The sequence below is a fragment of the Mustela erminea genome, chromosome 1 (assembly GCF_009829155.1).
Source record: "Mustela erminea isolate mMusErm1 chromosome 1, mMusErm1.Pri, whole genome shotgun sequence".
NCBI lineage: Eukaryota > Metazoa > Chordata > Mammalia > Carnivora > Mustelidae > Mustela > Mustela erminea.
Genome location: NC_045614.1, coordinates 192,532,086 through 192,537,811, shown reverse-complemented (window position 1 = coordinate 192,537,811; position 5,726 = coordinate 192,532,086). Strand labels below are relative to the sequence as shown.

The following is a 5,726-nucleotide window of genomic DNA, read 5'->3' as shown; positions in this document are numbered from 1 at the left end:
TGTTCTGCTGAGCACATTGGCCTGCCAGTGACCACGATACTTCCTCTATTTGAGACCAAGGTCTTATACATCTTCTCAGTTGCTAATGGGACTAGGCATGACCACATGTGGCTCGGAGAATTTGCTACGTTCCAGAAGATGGTTTGCAACATACTGTTTTATGACCACTGTATTTATAATGGTAATCTGGTAGCCAAAAAGATATTTCTCAGGTATATTTGGTCTTCAGTGGGGATCTTGTTACAAATGAAGGTGACTTCCATATCCCACCCAAGGTGGGGGGCTAGTTGTAAGGAGGACTAACCATGTGATTAGAGGGTTGGAACTTTCCAACAACCTCAACCCCCTAGGTCCCTGGGAGGAAAGAAGGGTTAGAGGTTGAATCAGTCAATGACTAACGACTTAGTCAAACATGACTATGAAATGAAGCCTCCATAGAAACCCAACAGTTCAGGTTTTTTTTTTTTTCTTTTTCTTTTTCAGAGATCTTCCACTCTTGGGGGTCCCAAGCTCCAGAATACAGAAGCCCCTTTGTTTAGGATCTCATCTTATGTATTTCTTCATCTGGCTGTTGATTTGTATTCTGTTGATTTGTATTCTGTATCCTATCCTTTAATAAACTGGTATACTTGTTTCCCAGAGTTCTGTGAACCACTCTAGCAAATTAATGGAACCTAATGGAAACTTGTTTCCCTGAGTTCTATGCACTACTCTAACAAATTAATGGAACTCTAGCAAAGTCACTGGAACAGCCAGTCTATAGCCAGTTAGTTAGAAGGACAGGTAAACGCCTGGGGCTTGTGACCGGCATTTGATGTGGGAAGAAGGGGCAGTCTTATAGGACTGAACTTTAACCTATGAAATCTGATGCTGTGTCTGAGTAGAAAGTGCTGGAATTGAGTTGAATTCGTGGATATCCTTTCTAGCATCGGGAAACTGCTTGGTGTCTTGTGTGTGGGAAACACCCCCTCTCCAACACACACATACCTCCTTACACATGTTGGAACTGAGTCCAGGAATCTTAAAAGATGCTTGTTCCAAAAGCTGTCACTTCTCTGTTCTTCTACTCCTGCTGCTTGCAGTGGAAAGGGTAAGCTCTGTGATTAAACTCCTTTTCTGCTTCTCCATAACCAGGAATAGTGGAGATTATTCATGTTCTCCATGTTTCTGTTGCCAGTTCTAAATGTGCATTCACAGCTCTGCCTTTTACTCCTAACCACCTGCACCTGCAGGTTTCCCAGACAATTGCTCTTTGGCTACGGAAGCAGAATTGGAAGTATCTGGAATTCACAAATCCTCAGTGCTCCCACTTTCATCCAGCATGCAGCCAGTGACTGGAGGCTGCTGCAAGTAGACATAGTTTCAGATTCCTTGCCTCCAGGAAGGACATTGTGTGAGGGACATTTTACCCACAGGATCAAGTCCTGGCTTGCACTTCACTTGAAATCATACCTTTGCTCAGCTTTTCCTGTTCACACATCCTGCTTTTCCTGTGTCCTTTCCAGTTTCCCCTCAATAAACCACTTTCACCCAAATCCTCTCACATCAGAGTTTGAACTGTGGAAACCCAACCTAGGATGCCGGGTCAAACCCACTCCTGGAAGTCGCCAGGCCTGAGAAGGTAAAACTTTTCTCCAATACTCAGTTCAAAGATGCACCTTATTGCTTACTCCATATTGAAGTTTTCAGGATGTTTGACAATGATCACTTTTTTTTTTTTTTCAGAGGGAAAAAAACAAAAACAAAAACAAAAACTGATTCTCTTAGGGTATATCTTTGTCCCAGGATACCAACAAAATAATCTTGAAAAAAGTCAGATATTAGTATTTCTCAATCTGGGTTATATAGTCTTATACATAGTCATGAAATGTGTTTCATGAAGGGAAAAATCTAATAACACATATACAGCAGAAAGAAAGATTATGATAAGAATTCTAGTATGGCTAAAGAACACTATACAATCCTGAAGAGAATATGAGCCCAGATACTGATGGGCTTCCCATCCCGCTGGAGTTTGACCTTAATCCTATAAACACCAGAGATATTTAAATGAGGTAATGATATGAGACCAAAAAAAAATTTTTTTTTTAAGACGAAGTTCTAACAGACTGAAGGGAACGACATGGGGAGAGGCTTGGATATACAGATTGGGCAGTCAGCTACATACGGAAATACAGCTTGGAATAGAAGATACAATTTGGGGTAAAGAGGGGACTCTAAAGAAAATAAATGGATGTCAGAAGAGTATCCATTAAATACTGAGGAAACAAACCCTACAGTGCAATGGGTGGGCTAAAAGGAAGAAGGACAGTATACATCAATAGAAACCAAGAGACAATAATACTCAGAATCCATGGAGACACAATATCAAGCATCAGCTTCTGCAGAAAAAAATCCAGTAATGTGAGAGTAAAATGTGATTTGGCCATTAGAAGGTCATGTGTGGTCAGAGAAAGAAAAATCTCAGTAGGTTAATGAGAGAGGAAGCCAGGTCATAGGCATAAAATAAAACATTTTTGAGGGTGAGGGAGACTGGATCACATCGATATACTCTGGAGGAAGGATTCAGGGAGAAAAAAAGCAAAAGAAATGCAAAATAACTACAACAAGATAACCAATATCCTAGAGGATGGGGAAGAATGCCATAGAGAGAAGGCAAAGGGATACCTTGCTCGGAGAAAGGAGGGAAGATGGTTCAGGATGGGTTCCATGGTCAGGCTAGGGTGCCAGGGAGAAAGGACAGCTGCTTGGAACAGTCGCTCTTCAGTTTGAAGAATAGAGTGAACTGCTGAGGGTCAGGAAGATACAAATGGCATGAGTGCTATGAAGAAGGATGTAAAAAACCTGCAGAGCAGCAACAAGAAATGTAAGAGTCATAATCAGAGGCAAGAGAAAGAATTACCCAGCGGTATGGAAGGCCTGTTAGCTTCAAGTGCCGTTGTCCTCTTCAACCCCATTTCAATGAATGTCAATGTTCAGAGACAACTAGTAAAGAGAAAGAATGATTATAAATAAAAAGAATGGGTAGATGGGTAGATTAATCTTTGGTTGCATATCGTCATGAGGGTGGCTGGGGTGGATAATGCCTTAAAAAAAAAAAAAGACAAAGTAAGAAAGAAATTGAGAGTGTTGGTAAAGGGGCATTTAAGTGATTCAACCACGATGTTTAGGTTGAGTGGAAAAGGAATTGGTAACAAAAGGAAGTTGTCAGAGTCATCTTGAGCTGGGCAAGTTCCAGAGTCCAAGCAGGGGCATGGGGCGGCGGGAATGCAGACCCAGACGGGCAGATCAACAGCTCCGTCACGCCTCTGGCTCTGATCCGCCATTGTACCAGGGGTGCAATCAGGCCTGTGTCTGCTTGCCTCTTGAGTAGACCAGCGATCCCATCTAAACAGCAGCTCTCCACTCCAATGGCCCGACACCCAGTCCGGTGTTGTCTCCTGGGACATTGACCCAGTTGCCAAGTTTATGGGTGCTGGAGCTGTCACAGTTGGTGTGGCTGGTTCAGGGCTGGCATTGGAACAGTGTTCGGCAGCTTGATTGTTGGCTATGCCTGGAGCCCATCTCTTAAGCAGCAACTCTTCTAAGCCATTCTGGGCTTTGCCCTTTCTGAGGCCAGGGGGCCCTTCTGTTTGATGGTGGCCTTCCTCATCTTCTTCTCCATGCGAGGCTCCCTGGGAATCACCTACCCATCCCGGCTGCCCTGACTTAGGGCAGTGTTGGAGTGTACTAAGCTTTCCCTTGAAACACAAGCTGTCTCTTAAAAAAAAGAAAACAAGAAAAAAGGAAAAAAAAAAAAGCAATGGTCAGATCTGGGTAGAGATCTGGGAAGTCGGATCTAGGGTCAGATTTGGGAGGACAATTCAAGAAGAAAAGTATAAAGAAAGCTCCAGAAGCAGGATAAGCCTTCACAAAGTGTAATGCCAGTGCAAAGAGGCCCCTTGAAAGCAGAGAATGTGTGCTGGGGATTGGAGGTGGACAGCTGGTGGGCTTTGAAAGCCCAGTGGAGCTTAGAAGCGAATGGCACGCACACGGGGGAGTACATCTAAGTTAATCTTTGAAAAAGGTGAGAATGTGAGGCTTAATAGAAGTTGGGACATAGAGAGTATTGGCAATAAGCAGCAAAAATGATCCCACTTCTGGCCTCTTGCCCTGAAAACTAGAAGGATAACAATATCCTTGACAAAGTGGGATAGGTAAAAAGGAAAACAGGTCCAAGTGGAGAGGGAGACGAATTTAATGTTAGTTACGATGAAACATGTAAGTAGGAATTTCCTCAAGGCTCCTGGAAATACACATTTTAAAATATAAGCTGAACAGTATGGGGGTCAGGCCTGGAGTGTTCTGGTTTTAGGTCTCAGTATTATGTGTGAACCCGCTGTCACTAACCCAAACTCCTCCCCACCATCGAGTTTACCCCAATAATTTCCGAGTCAGAATCTATGCGGCAGTGGTCATCTGGCATAATTTTGTTAAAAAGCTAGCATGTAGATAGAGAAAGCATTAAATCACAGGTGGTGTTCGGTAGAGTTCTTCTTGAGAAGTGATTTGATCTCTCAATTGATAAACCCAGCACCGTGCTTTTTGGACAGGGAGAGCAATTCACACACCCAGGGTGGTGGGAGACGAGATGGTAGAGCAGGAGAATAGGGCCTTGCCAGGCTTGGGAAATTCTTCAAGTACTGATATGAATCACAGTCCAGCTCGGTCTGGGGGGGGGCGGGTACAATGATGCTGGGTATGGACGAGCACATTAGTTCTAACCATTAGTGTACTTAAGACTCGAGGCCATGAAAATGACTTAAGAAAAAATATGTAACCTCAGGGGCAGATGGAGTTAATCCTCCTTCAAAAACCCCGGATTTTATTTTTCTTTTTAAAACAAGATCCTGCTCATCATACTGCAAAATAATTTATTCATCATAAGTACACATGTATTAGTAATTTATGGCTTACAAATATTGTCTCTGAGGCTCTTTTCTTATCCATAGTGCTGTGTAAATTGCCTTTATTAAGCCAAGTCCATGAGATGTTATCTGCTAATTCTGAGGTTAATGCCAGAAACAGGTCGGTTTGCCTCCCTTGATCCTCTTAAACAATATTCTCTTATTTCTATCTCAAATTTTATTTTCTTTTCCTCCTTGAGCACCATCATCTTGGCACAACCAACTTTCACATCTCATAAGAGTAGAAGCAAAGACTTTTTTCCAGAAGAAAAGAAGACGCAAGTTTCATACACTGTTCCACCTTGCATTGTTCCTGCCGCTCACAGTGCGTGTGTGATGTCTTGTCCCCAAGGACGTGTGGTGATTATCCAACATGGTAGGTGTAATTTATCAGCTCCCCCCACCAAGTATTTGAAGAAACAATTCTACCCACAGTCCAATAAAATCCCTTTTCATCACCGAGGATGTATCTATGGCACCAGTGACTGACCAAGCACAGGTGGTATTCGCTAGGACTTAGAAATGAAATGCTTTCCCCAGAGTGAACAGCTTCTTACAAAAATATTCAGGGTACAGTGTGTTCCTGGCGTGTAGCACCTGTTACCCACTCGTTTAAATGTCTCATGAAGGGGACAGAGAAAAAAATAGTTTCTCCCTGTCTCTGGGAACATACATAAATTTAGCCTACGATTCTTTTTTGGCCATGGAAAAGTTTGAATTACCTTAAGAAAGGCCATAGGATATAATTTCTTGAAGATACTCTTCACATTAGAATTTAAT

At 42.6% G+C, this 5,726-nt stretch overlaps 1 pseudogene; it reads left to right on the top strand.

Annotated features, from left to right (window-relative positions):
* The first annotated feature begins 2,814 nt into the window (after window positions 1-2,814).
* On the top strand, window positions 2,815-3,707 carry LOC116591870 (annotated as a pseudogene).
* Window positions 3,708-5,726: the final 2,019 nt, after the last annotated feature.